Here is a 19064-nt window from a genome sequence, read left to right as displayed (position 1 = left end):
CGCCGCGGCTGGGATAGAACCCGCGACCTTTGGGCCAGCAGCCGAGCACCATAACCACTGCTTGACCACGGCGGACAATTTTTTTATGGGGCACTTTGTCATTAAGTTTGCGATATGAGTCGTATTCGTATTTGTCTCGAAGTTGATTAAGTCCAAGGCGGTACAATCAGAACGACTCACTGGCCTTGCAAAACACGCAGTGTTTAACCCAGGAACTGCCGCATTACCTACGTCATAAGCACTCACTGCCATGACACTCAATATAAGAAATGGTGTAAGCGTGGCTCTATATTTGAAGGACATTTCAAGTGTTTAGGTTTTGTCTCGTCAAACAGGTGACTTGGCATTGTGCGGCTGAGCGATGTTATAGCTTTACACTAATACTAGAACAGTGCCATGCAGGCCAAAACGGCAATGTAAAAAATAAACCAATGTAAGCGTGAAGAATTATGCTGACCTAGATAGAATATGTTCAAATATTAATAACATAAAGGAGGAATATCATAGCCACGTGATCCCATACATACGAACGAAAGTTTTCATAAAGATTCATATTTTTCATAAACAAAACTCGCTTATTCATCAAAAATCTTTGAGCTTATTCTGAGAATACTGAACTATGTCACTTGGCCACGCTTTAATAACTGCCATTTATGAAAAGCGGCGTAAACTTCAGTGAAGGGAAAATCACAATTGTGTTTTTTTTTAATCTATGCAATTCAGACTTTACTATCCTACAATAAAACGCAACAGCAAGAGATAAAAACGCCTATCGATTTATATTTAAGATTGCCATTTTACATATAATTTTATATAACACGAAACCTCCAACGTAACCAGCGGCCCTATAACCTCTGCGTTTTGGCCCTGCGGGGAAGGCGAAAATGAAGTACGTTAAATACGTATTTGCTTCAAAAGAAGTATGAATGGTACTGCAATCCATCCATATAGTCCATCCATATAGAGCGATATTGCGCGTAATGGAAGCTGTGGTTTCTCTACGAAAGTACACGGTCGCTGAAGGTTGTACCTGACCGACAAAGCACCAGCATTACAAGACTGACCGTAATACTTCTGGACGTTGCGTCGTTTTAAATGCTATGTAAGGAGTGCATATAGAACGTCGGTAGAATACTCGTATACCACGCGGGCGCCTTGGGTTGAATTCCCAGCCCACGCACAGTTTCATTTTTTTTTTTTTTTGCAGCGGAGCTGTTATTGTCGAGGTTTCCCATGTGTCGTAGTAGAAAATTGTCATCATCGCGAAGCGGCACGTGCTCTCCTCGTCCTCTTCTTCTTCGGTTTCAGAACACGTGCGCCTATTTGTCCGGCGAGGGATATAACTCTGATGGACGAGAGAACTAATACGGAGAGAAAGAGAGAGAGAAAGAAATACAGAGAGAGAAAGAGAAAAATTCTTGGCGAAAAAAGTTTCTTGGCGAGGCGAGATTCGAACCCGCGTACCCATGTGCACGCTCCGAAGGCGAGCGTCGTAACCACTCGGCTATCCAGGTACGCTAGCAAAGCATAGCAGAGCATAGCCTTGTATAGTATAGTATAACAAGCAGATGGGAAAGGGAAGTAAGGGTGAGGAGAGATGAGAGGGTCAGGAGGAGGGAAAAGAAGAGGGAAGAACGAGTACAGAGAGAGATAATGAAAGAAAGAGAAAGCGAGAAATAGATAGAAAGAAATGGAAAAAAATTGAAAAAGATGGAAGGTGAGAGCGACTACAGAGAGAGAGAGAAAGACAGCGACTAAAAAAATTAAAAAATAGACACATATAGCATAGTATAGCAAGGTGTGGGAAAGAGACAGGTGAGAGGGTAAAATGCTATCCAAGCCAGGACCACCTAGGTGCCCACCAGCTCGCTGGCACCCAGCCTTGAGCGACTTAGTGGAAGCTGCGCAAATTTTTATTTTTCGCAGCACTTTGATTTTACACTTGCGGTATTATTAAGAAGGTCAGCTATTTCAATCCGTGGCTGTTATCACGTGCTCAGGCGAAACTGTCTCTTACTTATCGAAGGTTTACGGCAGGATCCCTTAGCAATGCGTGCGGAATGAGCTGTCTGCATAGAAGCGTGCTCCACCGCCTCTTCTGTCTTCTGATTCCTAATACAACAAGCTCCGTTCTCAACAAAGCGCCTTCAGGTGAATCTCTTATTAAGGAACACTAGGACAAGACCGGTGCAACATAATACTTTCTGATGACCGCCGCTGGTCACACTGAACGGCACGAATTATACCTCTTCACTATACACCTCTCAGAACAGCAGAATGTTATTTATTGGTACATTATTTGTTGTAATGAATAATACTAAGACCACACAAAAGTGATAAACGCCATTTTGACGGTACATTTTGTTGTCAAATTTAGTTGTAATACATGAAAACGTCAGACAAGAAACTCTTCATATCTGCACAGTGAAGCGCATGCAGTTCGATTACTGCACTACTTCCGCATCATTTTCAGTTGCATAATATGCGTGTACATGTATGCATAATACGTGAGCAGTGCCCCTATGGACAGGAACGGATGCGTAGCTCTGAAAATTAGTTGAGAACATGCAGAAATTACGGGAATAATGATTGAGGAGATTCTCAATGTGCACCCGCGCTATTGGTAACTAACAGCTCGTTTTCACGAAGCGGTGTTAACGCATGATGTCGCCAATAATGATCCGAAACTCTTCGTTCATACTTTATCAGCAAAATTATGCTGAAGGGTTATACGTTTTGAAAGTATCCAGCAAGAAACATGTTTGATCGTTACCTTATATAATGAGCGCATAAAGCGACATTTTTCAGTGGTCAAACTGAATTCCTGTATCTTTTTTCATGGTTTTTAACACGAAAGTGTGTTAAGCCGAGGTCCACCTAGACTTCACTGACATCATTTCCGTCACGGATGTGACGTCGACAAAATGCAGAAGAACAGAAAACAAAGACAAGCCAGAAGAAAAAACTTATCTAATTTAGATGATCTGGAAGTCGAACCCACTACCTTTCGGTCGGCGACGACAGGAGTCGGGCGCTTTACCCACTGCGCTACCGACGCTCATGCATGAGCCTTTACAGAGGTGCCTTATATCTTTCACACCATCTCCCTTTCACGGTGACCGTTGGCGTGGGGTGGTGTCGCAGTCTCGTAGTGGTGAAGTACTGCATCATGACACTAACGAGCGCCCGACAGGGCTCGCTTCGGTAGTCTCAGCGCAGCGGATGCTGGCTCTCCGATTTCCACTCCATTTCGTGTCAATACAGTTTGAGTGAGTACTTTGTTGGATGAGACACGCCAGCGGGCAGCGGGACACCTTCTCGCTTTCACGATTCAAGCTACGAACCCTGCCTCTCGTGTCCCGGTGGCGCTTTGTGGTATTGTATACATGAGCAGAACTGTAGTTTACCATATTACTGGAGAGCGCACACCTGCCGCTTCTATGCTCAAATGAAGACGCTTTCCATCAGGGCATATTGAGTACCAGTGATTATATGCTTGTTGATGCCATCTTTGCGCGGGATTCACCATACACTGTGTCCAAGTTTATGGTAACTACTTCAACTACCACAAAGGTTTAATCATTATCATTGACGTTAGTCGTCAGGATGGAGATGTGTCACTAGAATTTTTAAAGAGGGTATCGACCTTTTTACTGTGCACCATGTTTTTTTTCTGTTTTGAGTTCTCGTTTTTATGCTACAACATTATCCTGTGCTATTTCTGTTTCCGTGAATACCGCAGTACCGATGTATACGGGGGGAAGGGAGCAACGTCAAGCCGCGACTGTGCGGCTTTTTTTCCCTCCTCCTCAGCCATGCATTTTTTGCATGCATGTATGATACAGAGACTCAGACTCGGCTTGTTGGCATGGCTTCATCATAGGAAACAGCGCGGGCACACGGGACTGGCAAGACAGACAGGACTTTGCGCTGGATAACAACATGAGCGTTTATTTCGTGTGAAGAAAAACATACGCTTCCTTGGAAAAAGATAAACAAGAAAATATGAGGGAAAAAGGAAGCCCCCTTTTACATCCACATACATCCACATACTTTTATATCCACTAACTATATATCATATCATCTAATTACGCTACTCAGCTTCCGTAGTATTCAGTGTATAAGAATGTTGGTATGTCACGCCGATGTGAATATTTGGGCGTTCGGGAAACAGAAGCTTTGTTGAAAAATGTACCTTAAATGTGCGAAAGTGCCGAGCGCAAGAGGAAACAATTGATTGGTTGCTCGTACTCGGTGATTTCATGCAAATAAAAACATTCCGCAGATCCCACGCGCTGTGGGAATCGGTTTCATGCGAAGCAATCAGCAAGTCCTTCTATGCTGTATTTTACGGCTCTCAGCCAAGCGTTACGAGGTGGATCGACATGTTTTAAATGTGAAGCATCTTATAGCGGAGTTCAATCCGGTGGTGGTGGTGTGCGGCGCGACCACCCTTACTGCGCATCACGGTGTAAGAATATTCAGGTGTTGACACTGCGCGCCTAGGCGGCCAGAAAATGTTCGGTCGTCGGTCTGTTGAGCGGTGCGCCATCTAATGGCTTGAGGCGGAGATGCGCCCGCGAGTAGCCGAATCACGGTTGTGCTGCGTCATCGCCGCCGCGCTCGCCGTGCCCTCTCCTGTTGCTCTCTCGATTTCGCCCCTCGACGCCGCTTGGCGGATGCACATTATCCAGCAAAATGGCACAGAAAAATGCACGTTATCAGCAGCATGCGCGTCGCTATGGAGACGACTGCCCCGCTTTTCGTAGCGCCCTCCAAGACGGCGCCGATGAAACTGCAGGTCATCTGATAACAGGGTTGCCAATGGTGGCTACTTTCCGCCAAATTGGCGAATTTGAGAGGCCCGTGGCGACCTAAAATTATGAATGGCGACATGGCGAATTTTTGGCGATTTTCAGCTTAGGTCTCCGCTGAGTTATGCATCCTAAGCACAGTGCCTTCCCAACGAATGAGCGGCACTATTCTCTGTATTTTTCTGGGTTTTGAGGTGCACATTACGCGCTGTTCTGTATGTCCGTCCTGTAACTCGTGTGTATCTCCTCAATTCATCTAGATGCTTCTAACTCAATTCATCTAGATTCATTAGATGCTTCAGAGCTTCGCTAAAGTTTCGCTTCTGAAGGGGCTAGATGACGGGTTGGTCGTGTGTTCCGGCCATTTGTTCCGCCAAAGCTCCAACTATTCCGAATAGCTTGGCGACCTATTCACCGCTGCAGTATCCCCTAATCGAGCTCGTATAGCGAAGATGGGCGGATACGCGGGTGTTCGTGCAATAAAAAAATATTTATTCAGGCATTTTCTACTGTTCTCGGTGGACGTGTGCAATGAAAACGATTGCTATATAACATTTTACAATGTCTACCTGTTCAATTATAACGCACTGGATTGACGCGGGTAGATATAAGTGATTATATATGAAAGGGACAGTGGCGTCCGGTATCATATTAGTTCACACTGAAAGGCATAAGACTCACTAATGAACGGTATACCTGTAGGAATTATGTCTTACTACTTTCAATAAACCTGTTAATCCTTTTTTTTTCATATGAGGGGATGTAAAGCTGTCTACAAACAACGCCTTCGCGGCTTTCGCCTAAGGTTTACCACACTTTTACCTTGGAAACGAGCGGACAGGGATGGAAGGATATCATGAGCCTTTTATCCTTTCATACTTGCGCCTCCGCGCACATCTTGCGGCTAGTCGGAGAACCAGATGCACCAAGCACTCCCATGGTGAAGGGGCGATGCGCCTGGTATTGAGAAATGTCAATATACTTTAAGGGCTTTGAATGGCACTGTATTCTACGGGGCTATACATCAGTGGAAATTCTTATTACTAGGATATGCCGCACATATCTAGAATGGCGACTTTTTTGGCGAAATTCGTAAAAAAGTGGCGACTTTTGGCGTCTTTCTGCTCGTCGTTTGGCGACATTTACACGAAAGTCAGTGGCAACCCTGTCTGATAAGAACCCGAACATTATCTGGACGCGCGTGGATTGCAGTTTCCCATGCGTTGGGGGAAGAGTGTCATCACCTGAGTATATTCTTACACCGTGCTGCGCATGCGCAAGCCCTCTCCACACACCTCCTCACCCTCTCCCTCACCCTCTCCCATCCCCCTCTCCACTTCCCATTTCCCCTCCCCGTACCCCTTTCTCCTCACCCTCTCCACTTCCCCTCTCCACCTCTCCTCTCCCCTTTGCCTCTCTCTTCTCCACTCCCCCTCTGAAACGCGGGCTCTACATGCCGAAACGCTGCTTCGCATCGCCTCAGGTCCCCTTTAGCGGGAGATGGTGTGATTTTTGTAAGTGTAGTAGCTGTGTGCACATCGTGGGCTTAGTAGGCACGTCGACAACACTGGCGTTTAAAGGGTACCTTATGGTGCGACGTAACGTCAGCCATCACGTTCGAGTACATACGTTAGTAATATTGAAACTAAGTGCATTTTATGGAGAAATCATGTCATTATCATACGTAACTTTCGGTAATATATTCGTCCGGGGTCCAGCAATGGTTCATTATAGCTTGCTGAATCGTAGGAATGCAAATATAATGTTTGCTATAAAAGCGGTGCCACACAGCATTGCTATAAAAGCGGAGCCCACACTAGAACCACAGACGTTAATCTGATATGACGCCTGTATCGTAGGAGTACATATGTAGTGTTTATTGCTTTCTGGTAAAATTAGATAGCCAGCAGCACAACCACAATTGACGTTGCACCAGCATTACGCCTGCATAGGCTGTTTTTCCAAACGAGCTTATCGACCTGGCGTGGCTCAGTGGAAGAGTACCTGATTGTCACGCAGAATGCTTGGGTGCGATTCCTGCTGGGATCCTAATTTTTATTCTTTCCATTCGTCGGGTCATCGCTCCCGATGTCGACTTTTCTTAACGCTCTCGCATTTAAGTTACGAATGTCTGTTCTCGCCGCTCTTGGGTAGATATAAACTGTCAATCACCTGTGGCGCATACCCGTACACCGCGGCCCGTGGTAAACGGTTATGTGCCACACGTGTCTGGAGGAAAGGGTTTGACGACGTACGCGACAGGATTTTCAGGTTATACACATCATGACCCGACATTCATATTCGTCAAATCCTCTTACCCTCCCATGCCGATATTGGTCTACACCAAGTTGAGGAGGCGATCATTAGAGCATCCAGATGTAGGCGGTTAGATAGATAGATAGATAGATAGATAGATAGATAGATAGATAGATAGATAGATAGATAGATAGATAGAAAGAAACGCTCAAAGTGCCAAAGGTTCGCTAAGAAATGCTTCACATTTAAAAAAAAGCTATGTTGTCGACCAGTCAGCAAGAACTACGTTGACTCGCTCTTCAACAATGCATTCCGTATGACATTAGAATTATATGAAAATGTTCAAAGCGAAAAGTGCATTCAGTTGTAGAATACTCGCCTGCCAAGCAGGCTTCCCGAGTTCCATTTCGGGTGGATGCACAATTCATTTTTTCATCATTGGCATCAATTTTGAATGTCACCCCATTCAAAATGAAAGTGAGTTAAAACTTTATTGACTACACATAAAAAATGATTGATCCCTTCGCCATATGAATCGGCATGACAAGAAAGTAAAACGTGTCATTACATAAGTAGTTCAATGTTTACTGTACATTGATATAAGAAAGCTTGCTCAATGTCCATTGGTGTTTGGCAGCTATAGCACCGTTTAACGCGGATGCACCCAAGTTTACGCTTGGTGGCACATCTCCGTCCCGACGACTAACGTCCATGATCAACGATTACACTGACTTTTGTGGCACCTGTAGTACCTAACGGTGAGAGCGTAATCAGAGAAAGCGATGTGACAGCCAGAAGAACGTCGGCTAAGGTCACCATCCCGCGGCATGTTAAAGAGTAAACAGAACATTACGGCCGGACTGGAGGGAAACGCAACGCGCGTCGTGTCTCCCCTCTAGCCCGGCCGCAATTTTTCTCGGGGCGAGCGCAAGCGGGGAACGCGGTGTTACAGAGGCAGGCGCGCGTCGCAGAGCTATTTTAGATGCGAAGCAGCTCTTTTACTAGCCTGTGTAACGCTGTCCCTCCGTCCGCACAAACGCGAGGCAACGAGCTTCCCTCGGCGCAGGTGTTGGAGCGGTGCCAAGTAGGTCACACCGCAGCTGGGCGTTGACGTCACGCTCCCCTCGCGCGCTTCCCTCGCAGGTGCGCGCGTACGTCACTCTCTCCCTCACCCGCTGGAGCGCCCGCAGCTGCCGGCTCCAACGCCCGCTCGCCTCCCGTGTCTGCGTTTCAAAGAAACGTTTACACCAGTAAACGCTACATCGAGTTTCGCTTCAAACGAATCTTCCAGCGCTCACCTCAGCACCCGCGTTAGCGCCGTTCAACCCGTGACGCCACACGTGCGCAACGCTGCTGCTTCGCATCCCATCAGGGTTCCCTTCGGGGAGATGGTCCAATTTTTTTTCATATGGGTGGATGCTATGAGCGAGGCCGAGGCTTGGGCTAAGGCCACGACTTCATGGTGTGTGAAGGCATTAATGAAATTGCACTTCTGCTATTGGAAACGCGCGGAATAGGATGCACGCGTTGCGACGACGCATTGCAGGAGCTAATCGCGAAGGCCACGGTCATGATGCGTTACTTCACTTTACCTCTCCTAGACGGCGACATCACTGCGCCGACCAAGAGCACTGCGAGAGGAAAGTGTGAGATATAAAAGGCGCGTTTGTAAAGCCTCCAGAGTATGTGACAGTGGCGCAGTGGATAGTATACCCGGCATCCGTTGTCGCGGACGGAGAATTCGTGGGTTTGACTTCTGGTGATGAAATTTTTTGCTTTAAATATTTATTTGCCATCTAATCATGTGCATTTTTTTCGACGACATTCCCGTGACGGGAATACGTCACTGAAATCTTGGTGGACCCCGGAATAAATAAAACACTTTCGTGTTAAAAAAATGGCACAATGGCTGGGGCCTCTGTTCCAAGGCCTCAATTACCTAGGCTCGCTGGGCTTGGTCCTGGATAGGCAATTATCTCTCATCTGCAAGTCATTTGAGTTATAGAACAGCGATATATTTATGCTGAAGTAAAATCGCGGTGTTCACGGAGGTACTGAGATTCGAACCCAGTGCCTCCTGCACACGAAACTGGTATGACATACCACCGCCGCCAAGTGCACCAATCTATACTCAGGGTTTAAAGTAAACAATCAGCTCTTTTCAGACGCTTATCAGACAAAGTTCCATGCTGACAGCCCGTAGGCGCATACCACATTCACGCGAAAAAGAATAGAACAAAGAGAAGTGGAATACTCTCGCTTCTGTAGGGAAAAAGCATGGCTGAAGCGTGGACCGTAATATTGCGCTTTATGAATATAGCATTGTGTTCCACAGATTCATTTGCATGTCGAGCGTCAGTTTGAGTTGCAGAGGCGATTGTCTCGCTTATAAAAATACCGGACGGTAGAGAGCGTGGCTTCAGAGAGGAAGCGCTCGCGAACGGAATGACCTACATACTGCTACGCATTGCGCAATCGTTCGCTCTATAAATGGAATGCTGTTCGGTACGCTATAAGCATCGGCGTCGGTGGTTCAGTGGTAGAATACTCGCCTGCCACGCGGGTGGCCCGGGTTCGATTCCCGGCCGACGCACTTGCTCTTTTTTTTTTTTTTTGCTCTCATACTCCGCTTTATTAAAAAATTCAAATCTTTAACCAGAAAACTTTGAAGCAATTCGACTCAGTAAGGCGGTCTGAATTAAATTTCTTTACCTGGGTTTCTTCAACATGCGGCTTCATCTGAGTGCACGACCTTTTTCGCATTCTACCTCCGCCAAAATGCGGCCGCCAATGCTGGAAATGAAACACGAAAGCGTATTGGCCTGCTCAAGGTCAAGCATGAAATTTCAGAAGAGCTGACTCCTGGGCGAGATGGTAAGTCATCTTCAAGCGGTGAAGACAACTTATGAGGTTTCAGGATACCTACAAAGGCATCTGTCGGCTTTGTTATGTTGGCAACCCACGCAGAGTCAAGAACTCAGAGGTGGTGACTCGTTGCATTGCGGTTTCTGTCAGGACTCAGCGTGGACGTAGAGCACCTGATACTGAATTCACAAAACTTTTCTTTCGTAAGTGCATTTTGCCATTGGTCAGCCGGCTTCACTAACGATGTGCCCCGTATTGTGATTGGCTGAAATATTCTGTTACGATTTTTTAGCGTAAGCCCTTTTTTAATATGAGCCCTATTCTATTACTTGCCCTGGGATCATTTGTCGAAGCGTCTGAAGGATTGTATCCCGTTGCACAACGATGAACTGAAGTTCCAAGACAAGTACGGTGCATCAGTAGGATCTTTTCTTGTGATAGTGTCTTGTGTATTTATCATGAACTGTCATTGGATGGAAGGGACATTGCATACTCAAATGACGGGAGTATGCATAGGTTCCAAGGTCGCATGTGTCTAGTCATTTTTTTTAAGCGAGGCTGCAGCATAAAAACCACCCATTTACTCTGGAGATAGTACAAAGGCATAGAAGCTGTGTTCATAAAAAAATTAAGGAAAAAGCCAGTATATTGCCAAAAAATGATTTTTTTAATTCAGACGTTGATTACCCTCCATGGCTGCTTATGCTACCAAAGGTCGAAGTGTCAGTGAACGGCATAATCTGAAAAAATGACATGTTCATTCGAGCCGCCCAACAACTAGCGCTTTACCATATATATATGCGATATCCGGACTACATAAATGTCTATACAGATGGCTCCAGTGTCTCCAGTGTCTCCAACATCTTCAACTTCAGCATTTATTGTACCGCACCTCAATTTACAAGATTCATTTAAATTATCTCGCGTGACATCGTCTACAACAGCTGAACTATTCGCTGTGCTAAGTGCTATAAAATTTATCGGTTCTGTAAGAGATCTTCAAAAGTGGGTAACTTAAATCATCGTTATTGACATGACACCACAGAACACGAAGTTTAAGGAAACTTTTGGGCCCGCGGCCAACAAGAGGTTTGCAGAAGTGTGCTTTAAGAGCATCAATTTTTTTTCTTTTTTTTTTGAAGACAGTGACATTCTTGGCCGTTACTAGAGCATTTAAGCTTTGTTTTCTTTTAACGGCACAGTGTATATTTATGTGTGTGTTGACTATTTTTGTCTTGGTTATGCTATGCAATGGTTGCTCTTCATTGTTTTCAACATCACCGTGTGTACACATATATGTGTCTGTTGGACTCGGTTGTTTTGACTCTTATGTTATGTCTTGACTGTTAGGCTAAGTTGTATATTGTATGTACTTATGGTTAGTTGTGATTAGAAATTTGGACCCTATGTGCTTATTGCCAACATCTCCTTACATCATGTCAATAAAAAAAAAAGCTTGGCTGACCGAGACCTGGAGTTAGCCCTGAATGATATTGTCGCTAAACTGTTTCGGTACGTTGATGGTTATCTCGTGTTAGTGAAATCTAAGGGATGCTTTGATTCGCGCGTAAATGGGCTGAAAGTTTTCAAGGATGTTGGTGCGGGTCTGAAGCTGACGTTCGAGCTTCGTAACGACAATTACATTTCACTTTTCGACTCGAGCTTGCATTTCAATGGCTGTCATACCTGCTGGATATGTGAACCCAGAAGTATGAAGCCTATCCTCGACTTCAGATTCGCGCATTAAATAGCCGTAAAGAATGCTCTTGCAGTATGATGTTTGAAGGCTGCGCTTCAGGATGGAATAACGCCTCGCGAGACAAATACCCTAGATAGACGCAAGATGACTAGATTTCCTGAGAGCCATTTGGCGAGGCTGGGGGAAAGAGTTCTAAAGGACATGAAAGCAGAAGCGAGATGCTGCGAGCTTTATAGGCGCTCTAAGGAATTGCCCATTGCCACCATTTCATACATAAACGGTATGCCCCATTGTATGAAGAAAGTAAGGGCGTGGTTTGGATGTCGTGTTTTATTTTCGGGTGGCAACAAATTACGCAGGATTTGCGCAGCTCAGGAATTCAATTACATGAGTGGGCAGCGTATAACTGGCTCTACAAACGCATACAATAAGTCCTTTTTACCCTCGACCTCAAAAGGGTGGAAATCGCTTCCCGTACAAATCGTCCATGAACGTCACAATTCAAAATTCAGGCAATTAGCGTCAGCTAATTGGAAAAACTAAACTGATCATCAACAGACGTCTTCTTTACTTCACTGACTTGCATATAAAACTGGAATTTTACTTTGTAGCTGCTCCTTGTGCTAATTTATATTTAGTATTTTAACCTGTACTTTTTTACTGTTTTCGGAAAATTGTGCCTTTAAAATGACATCATTTCGCTGTCGTCGCTTCCATAACAGAGTATAACGTAACCACTCATTGTTGTAGTTCTTGCTCCCTATACCAGTGCTTCAAACGTTTTGTAAACATATTTTATGATTTTTTTTGTGATGCTTGTGAAGCCAAAACGCAAATATTTTACATGCTGAAACGCACGTGTTTATAACTGTGTCTTTTTTCTTTTTTTTCTCGGTAACATAGAAGTGTAGAAAGCTAACATGCCTCTTTGTCTGTGATATTCCTTTGTACAATTAACGTGACCTTTTATAAGATATTTGCTACCCCCCCCCCCTTACGGAATGCCCAGGAATAATAAATGGTGATGATGATGATGACGATTAATGCCGAAGGTGAGGAGCAAGGCAAGGGGGGTTGCAAGGTCAGGCACCGGGAGAAAGACGGTGCAGTTTATTACGTTACGCTTTCGTGTGGAGAGTGTAATGTACGACAAACTGGGACATGTTTTAATAGCAGAATTTTAGGTCATAAGGCCTCGCTAAAAGAGCAACTGTGTTCCAACCTTTCCTCGCACTCCAGAGAAGTGGCCGTAGGGAAAGTGCTATCTATGTTCAATTATAGGGCAGCAGGTTAAAATAGAAGAAGCTTGTTTCATTAATTAAGCGTATGGGTTAATATGTCGCGAGACCTCCGGTCGCTCTATTTGCCGCAAAATCAGACATGATGAAAGCACATCATTCGGGTAATATTTCTCTGCTCTTCACTAGGCTTTTAGTGCATGATGATCTGGCCAAATGTATAGTTTTTTTTTTTAATGTGAAGCCTTTCTTAGCGAACCTTTGGCACTTTGAGCATTTCTATCTACGTATCTATCTATCTATCTATCTAGCCGTCTACGTCTGGGTGCTCTCATGATCGCCTCCTTAACATGGTGTAGACCAAAATTAGCATGGGAGGGTAAGAGGATTTGACGAATAAGACTCTCGGGTCATGTCATGAATAACGTGAAAATCCTGTCGCGTACGTCGTCAAACCCTTTCTTCCAGATACGTGTGGCACATACCCGTTTACCACAGGCCGCGGTGTACGGGCGTGCGCCACAGGTGAGTGGCAGCTTATATCTACCCAGGAATGGCGAGAACAGACATTGGTAATTTAAATGCGAAAGCGCTAGAAAAACCGACAACGGCAGCGTTGATCCGATGAATGGAAAGAATAAAAATCAGGATTCCAGCAGGAATCGAACCCAAGCATTCTGCGTGGCAATCAGGTATTCTTCCTCAGAGCCACAGCCTGTCTATAAACTAGTTTGGAAAAACAGCCTATGCAGGCGTATTGCGGGTGCAACGTCAATTGTGGTTGTGGTGCTGTCTATCTTGTTTTACTCGAAAGCAATAAACACTACAAATGTACTGCTACGATACAGGCGTCATATCAGATTGACGTCTGTGGGTCCAGCGCTGGCTCCGCTTTTTAGCAGCCTAATAAACATTACATTTGTATTCCTCTGATTCAGCAAGCTATATTGAAACATTGCTCGACCCCGGAGGAATACATTAACGAAAGTTACTTATGATACTCACATGGTTGCACCATAACGTGCACTTAGTTTCGACAATACTGACGTATGTACTCTAACGTGAGTGCTGACGTCACGTCACACGATAAGTTATCCTTTAATTAAAACGCCAGTGTCGTCGACGTGCCTGGTAAGCCCACGATGTGCACACAGCTACTACACTTACAAAAGCACTTCGATGCACCTCGTAACGCTTGGCTCAAAGCCATAAAATACAGCATTGAAGTACTCCCTGACTGCTTCGCATGAAACCGATTCCCACAACGCGTGGGATCTGCCGAATTTTTTCTGCAAAATTCTTAATTGATAGTTTGCGCTGTGTTCGTATTTCTGCGTTCTTGTGTTACTGTCCTCTTCACGCACCACCTCTTGAAGAAGGCGAGTACGATGACCACATGGAGTATTAAAAGTAAAATGTGGTTTTCCCTTTATTAGAGGGAATCACGTGGCTCGGTGTCATGTCTGCGTGTTGGTTTGTGCTAATAATTTTTTTTTTCATTTTTGTATCCGCAAACTTGTTTTACATCCCTTAACTACTCGCACCGTAGTTACTGGTTGTTGAAAACTGAGGGAATTCACCTCAGATGAGACAGCGTTCGTCTATGTAAACTTTTCTAATCATTGTCTTTTTAAAACCTAAACGTGCTGTTAGAAAAATAGGATTTGCATTGCATTACTCAATTTGTTAATGATTAGTGATTTGCCACTGTTGCCCAATACTGCTTACACTCCTTTTTATTGTTGTTTTCTTGCTGTTCTCGGGTACATTTATAATAATTTTCAAAGAACACGTCCAAACAATTATTGAGCTCAGCCGTAAGACATTGATAGTAACAAACAAAGCGCATTTTCAGCTATTTCCTTTCCCGCAACGTTATATGGGCATAATTACCACGAGCAATACGTGCGACACGGGCAGGCCCAGTTGCACCGCCTTTGAATGTCTTCTGTATGCCAGGAAAATAGGCATCATACGCTGCCGGCCGCTAGTAATGTTCCGCCGATAAAGCCGAAGACCACTTGGTAGTATTCATCTGATATATTCATGAGCTGAAGGAAGACTTATTTAGTCCTCAACGTTAATGTACCAGTAATGACTTCCACGCCAGCACCACCTGCAGCAACAAAACAATCTTGCAGTCATCGATGGCACAAAATATATTTAAATTCTAAACTTCTGTAAGTATACGCAAGTCAGCTTTGCATTCCCGCCAAAGAATCGCGACTCGCTAACTCGAGCAGATTTACTTTCCATAACAGCGAACATAAACGAGCAACAAAAGGCGGGAACCACGAGCTTTCTTTCGGCCCTGGAATTTGTTTATATATTGCGGGGTTTCACGTGTGTAAAAGTCTGATTATGTGAGACGCAGCAATGCGGTATGGCCAATAACTTTTTTTGATGAGCAGGATGCACATAAATTGAAGTTCACGTGACCATTTCTGTTTGTTCTCCCGCAGAATGCAGCCGCCACAGTCAAGATAGGGGACGCGACGGTGAGCTGATCAGCGCTACGCAAAAGCGAAAAGGCTTTCGTGCTAGGTAACTGCGCAAAGAATCGTTGCGCTACACATGGAAAGCAGACACTATACACGCGATGTTGCTCGGCGTACGGCACCATTGCGCCGCGTCCGTAAGATGGTAGCTCTGTAGCTGTTCGAATACCTTGTACTTAGTGCACTTATTTAATGCATGTGGACAGTTAGTACGATGACAAGTTGCTCGTCTGATGCTGCACAGAACTGGACTTCAGTCATCCGCTCAGCACGCCCCATTTTCTTACTACAGTCAGCCTGTACGCTGTTTTTCTTAGGCGTGCCATAGGGATGATCGATTAAAAATTTAATCGATTAATCGTTAATCGTTAATCGATTTAGCCTTTAATCGATTAATTGCTTTCAGTGGAATGTTTTAATCGATTAATCGATTAATCGACATTTTTTATGGGTGCTTTAAAACCGATATCTCTTTGTTTGAGAGGCATCGTTCGTGTTCGATATGGACCCAAATCTTTTTATCAGACGCGCTGACGATCGAAAATTCCCACTTTCAAAAGTGTCGACGAAGGGCCCCTGGTGTACAGTGCACGAAAATTCCACTTTCGCACACTGGACACAAGGGGCCCGTCCTCTTTGGTTGATGTAGCGGATTCAATCATCTGTGGCCGTCATCGCTGGACTATTCGGCAGCTGGTCGTATTTTCTCGAAGCCTGCCTACTCGAGCTCATCGAAACCGGAGACGCGTTCTGGGACCACACTGGTTGGAAAGTCGCAGCTGAAACATGCAGTGTGGCGGAGGGTGAGGGAATCCCGAGAAAGGTAAAAGAGAGACAAGGAGGAAGAGGAATTAAATAAGACGCTCGCTCTCGCGTAAGCACGGTATCTTTTCTCGGTTTGTCGGTTAGATATTGTGGAAGCCCTACATAATACTATAATTGCGGACTGACGCGATCTTTTCCTTGAGGTCACCCATGCAGAGATTACACAGAAACATGCTGGCCACAAACAGGCCATCGGTACAGGCAACTGCGGGAAATAGAGTGACATGAGTTTCTGCCTCCCGGCTAGAATAAACAGCAGCTGCGCCAGTATACTCCACAGGTTTCGTCTGATCGTTGCCTTAACACGGCGCCACTCGAATCTTTTCAATCGTGCGTACAGCCTGAACTGTGAGCATGTTTCAGACATTACAACATAAATTTCGCGACTGTCCTTCTTTCTTGTCACAGCAGAAGACGGGGGCCTCTAGCTGAAAGCTGTATTTCTCCCTAAATATGCGACCATACAGTATTACTAAATGCTACAAGGTCACTTCTTCATTAGTAATGCACTGGATGCTAGACGTTCGGTAAACCGACGCGTAAAGTTACATAAATTACATAAAGGGTGTATAAGACCCTTTTCACAATTCGCGAGTGCGCATTCCTGCACTACACTTTCTCTCAACTAATGGCAGCAACTTTCGTGCATCAAGTGGAGACGAGGTTGCACGTGCTGTCTATTTTGCGTGTTCGTGTCAAGAGAGCCGAGTCTACATTTTCCGCGTCCCAGCGCAAGCAAACCGCGCTTGAGCACTCTGTTTGAAGAAGTCACTAGCTGCCATTATTGGGCTAACTGCATCGCAAGAAAGCTAGCTGAACAATTATGAAAATGGTATAAACCCTATAAGACGGACAGTTGGGCTAGTTGGTATACAGCTTAATAAAAGATGGTTACTAGCGCACTTGTCTTCTTTACGCTAGCAAACGTGTCTTATTATGTATATACGGATTACCTAGTCCTCTCCCCATCATCGTACTTCATCACTCTTTTTCCCCCGTTGCGTTTTCCCCGGTGCAGAGTAGAAGGCAGGGGCGTACTAGCTCAGGCCACCCTCTCTGCCTTATAATATATTTTCTCTCTCTCTTTCATTAATAAACAATATTTTATTTGCTAAAGAGTAAAACAGAACGGCACTAAGAACCAGTTAGGAAATGAGCAGCGTATATTACAATGCCGCACTTACACAAGAAACGAGTAAAATCTGAGGGTTGAATAAAATACAAAGAAAGTTGCGATTGACACTACAGGCGACGAGCACTACTCGTTTATCAAATGTAAGGAGAGATGCGTTTATGCGGCAACACGATGAAACAGCGCCGCGAAAAACGAAGACGAACAAAATAAGAAACAAGACGATGCGCTGGCACGTGTGAAATTTACAGAAAAGAATAAACTTCTGTGGTAAAAGTTGGCGAATCGCCGTGCTGCTAACTTTCTCAACAGTCCCCTTTTGTTTTGTTTCATGGGGTTGCTGCTCCGAACCGCATGCATTTTTCTACTGAGCGAAGAAATATCAGTTGCCCGAGATCAACCGACACATCCTTTGGGTCGCCACACATCCAGCATACGAAAAAAGGCGCTCGAATGCTACTGACGTAGCAGGAATTGGCAAATACTCCATTGCAACGTCAAAGACCTGATCTAGGCCAGTTCGCATGCGGTGCCAAGTCTCAAGTGAATTCGGATTGGTGCAGCGATCGACTACAGGGTTACTATAGTATGTCTTGAACTGAGAAGGCATTTGGTTCATCGGATCGTCCTGCAGTGCAACTGGTGCAACGCAGTTGCGTAGAAGTGCGCGTGGTGCGAGCAGCAGTAGACTGTGAGCCGGAGAGAAGCGGGCAAGTTAATTTCTGTCTCGATAGGTGGAGCCGCCTCCTGCCCGAGCTTGAAGCATTGGGGAGTGCTTAGAGTGGGACGCCGTACGCGACGGAGATCAGGGTGACATCATATCTTTCTCTATAGGGTATGGCCGCCGCCAGCTCCGGGCTCGTTCTGCTAGCGCAGGAATATGCGCTGTAGTGAAATCAGTGAAAGAGAGACGATGTGCACGGCCTCTGCGTCTCAAAGATAGCGCGCCTCGCAGTCATGCGCTCCGGCCAAGGGGCGAGGTTGGGGGGCGGGATTGGGTGGTGCCGTAATCGATTAATCGAATAGTTTTAATCGATTAATTCGATTAATCGAGAGGTGGAAATCGATGACGATTAATCGATTAATTGTGGACCTTTTAATCGATTAATCGATTAATCGTTCATCGATTTTACCATCCCTAGCGTGCCACTTCATCGGGACAACACATGCATGCATCTGCTGTGTGCGGCTCCACGCGACCAGCCTTTTTAATTTCAGTAGTACGACCGTCAGTTCCGCTTTGAGGCAATTTGTCCGCCAAGCTCTGCTTTTTCTGATGCGCCTCCTCTTCGCAATTGGCGGTCAGAAGCTGGCGGCTCTCGATGCTTGGTTGGACTTCTAACGTAAATACTATACATAATTCATAGATATAACAGCACAAACGTAACAAGAAACCAAGAGGACACAGAACAGAGCGTCAACATTAGCTAACCCTGATAGTTGATGTTACTGGAGTAAATATACAAAGGTGCTGATGCAAAAAGCGTGCGATTTTGCATAATCGAGTAGCCGGAGTCATTGGTCGTCGAAACCGGAACCCAGTTGAATAGGTAGCTTTTATTTATTTTTATTTACATAGTTGCTGCAGCGCCATAGTGGCATTACTGCAGGGGGGTATGCATACAAAGTCAATATGGTTGGTAACATTTCTGCGATAGTACACCAAGACATAGTGAAAAAATTGAATTATAACAACATATAACAATTAAAATCAAAAATATTTTAGTACAATATTGC

General features: G+C 45.0%; 1 non-coding gene across 1 annotated transcript; it reads left to right on the top strand.

Annotated features, from left to right (window-relative positions):
* Positions 1-9592: 9592 nt before the first annotated feature.
* Trnag-gcc (transfer RNA glycine (anticodon GCC)) lies at positions 9593-9663 on the top strand. Its single transcript has one exon. It is a non-coding gene; the product is annotated as a tRNA-Gly (tRNA).
* Positions 9664-19064: the final 9401 nt, after the last annotated feature.

This window comes from Rhipicephalus sanguineus, chromosome 2 (genome assembly GCF_013339695.2).
Source record: "Rhipicephalus sanguineus isolate Rsan-2018 chromosome 2, BIME_Rsan_1.4, whole genome shotgun sequence".
NCBI lineage: Eukaryota > Metazoa > Arthropoda > Arachnida > Ixodida > Ixodidae > Rhipicephalus > Rhipicephalus sanguineus.
Note: the sequence above shows the minus strand (reverse complement) of the source record. Positions and strands in the feature narration are given on the sequence as shown.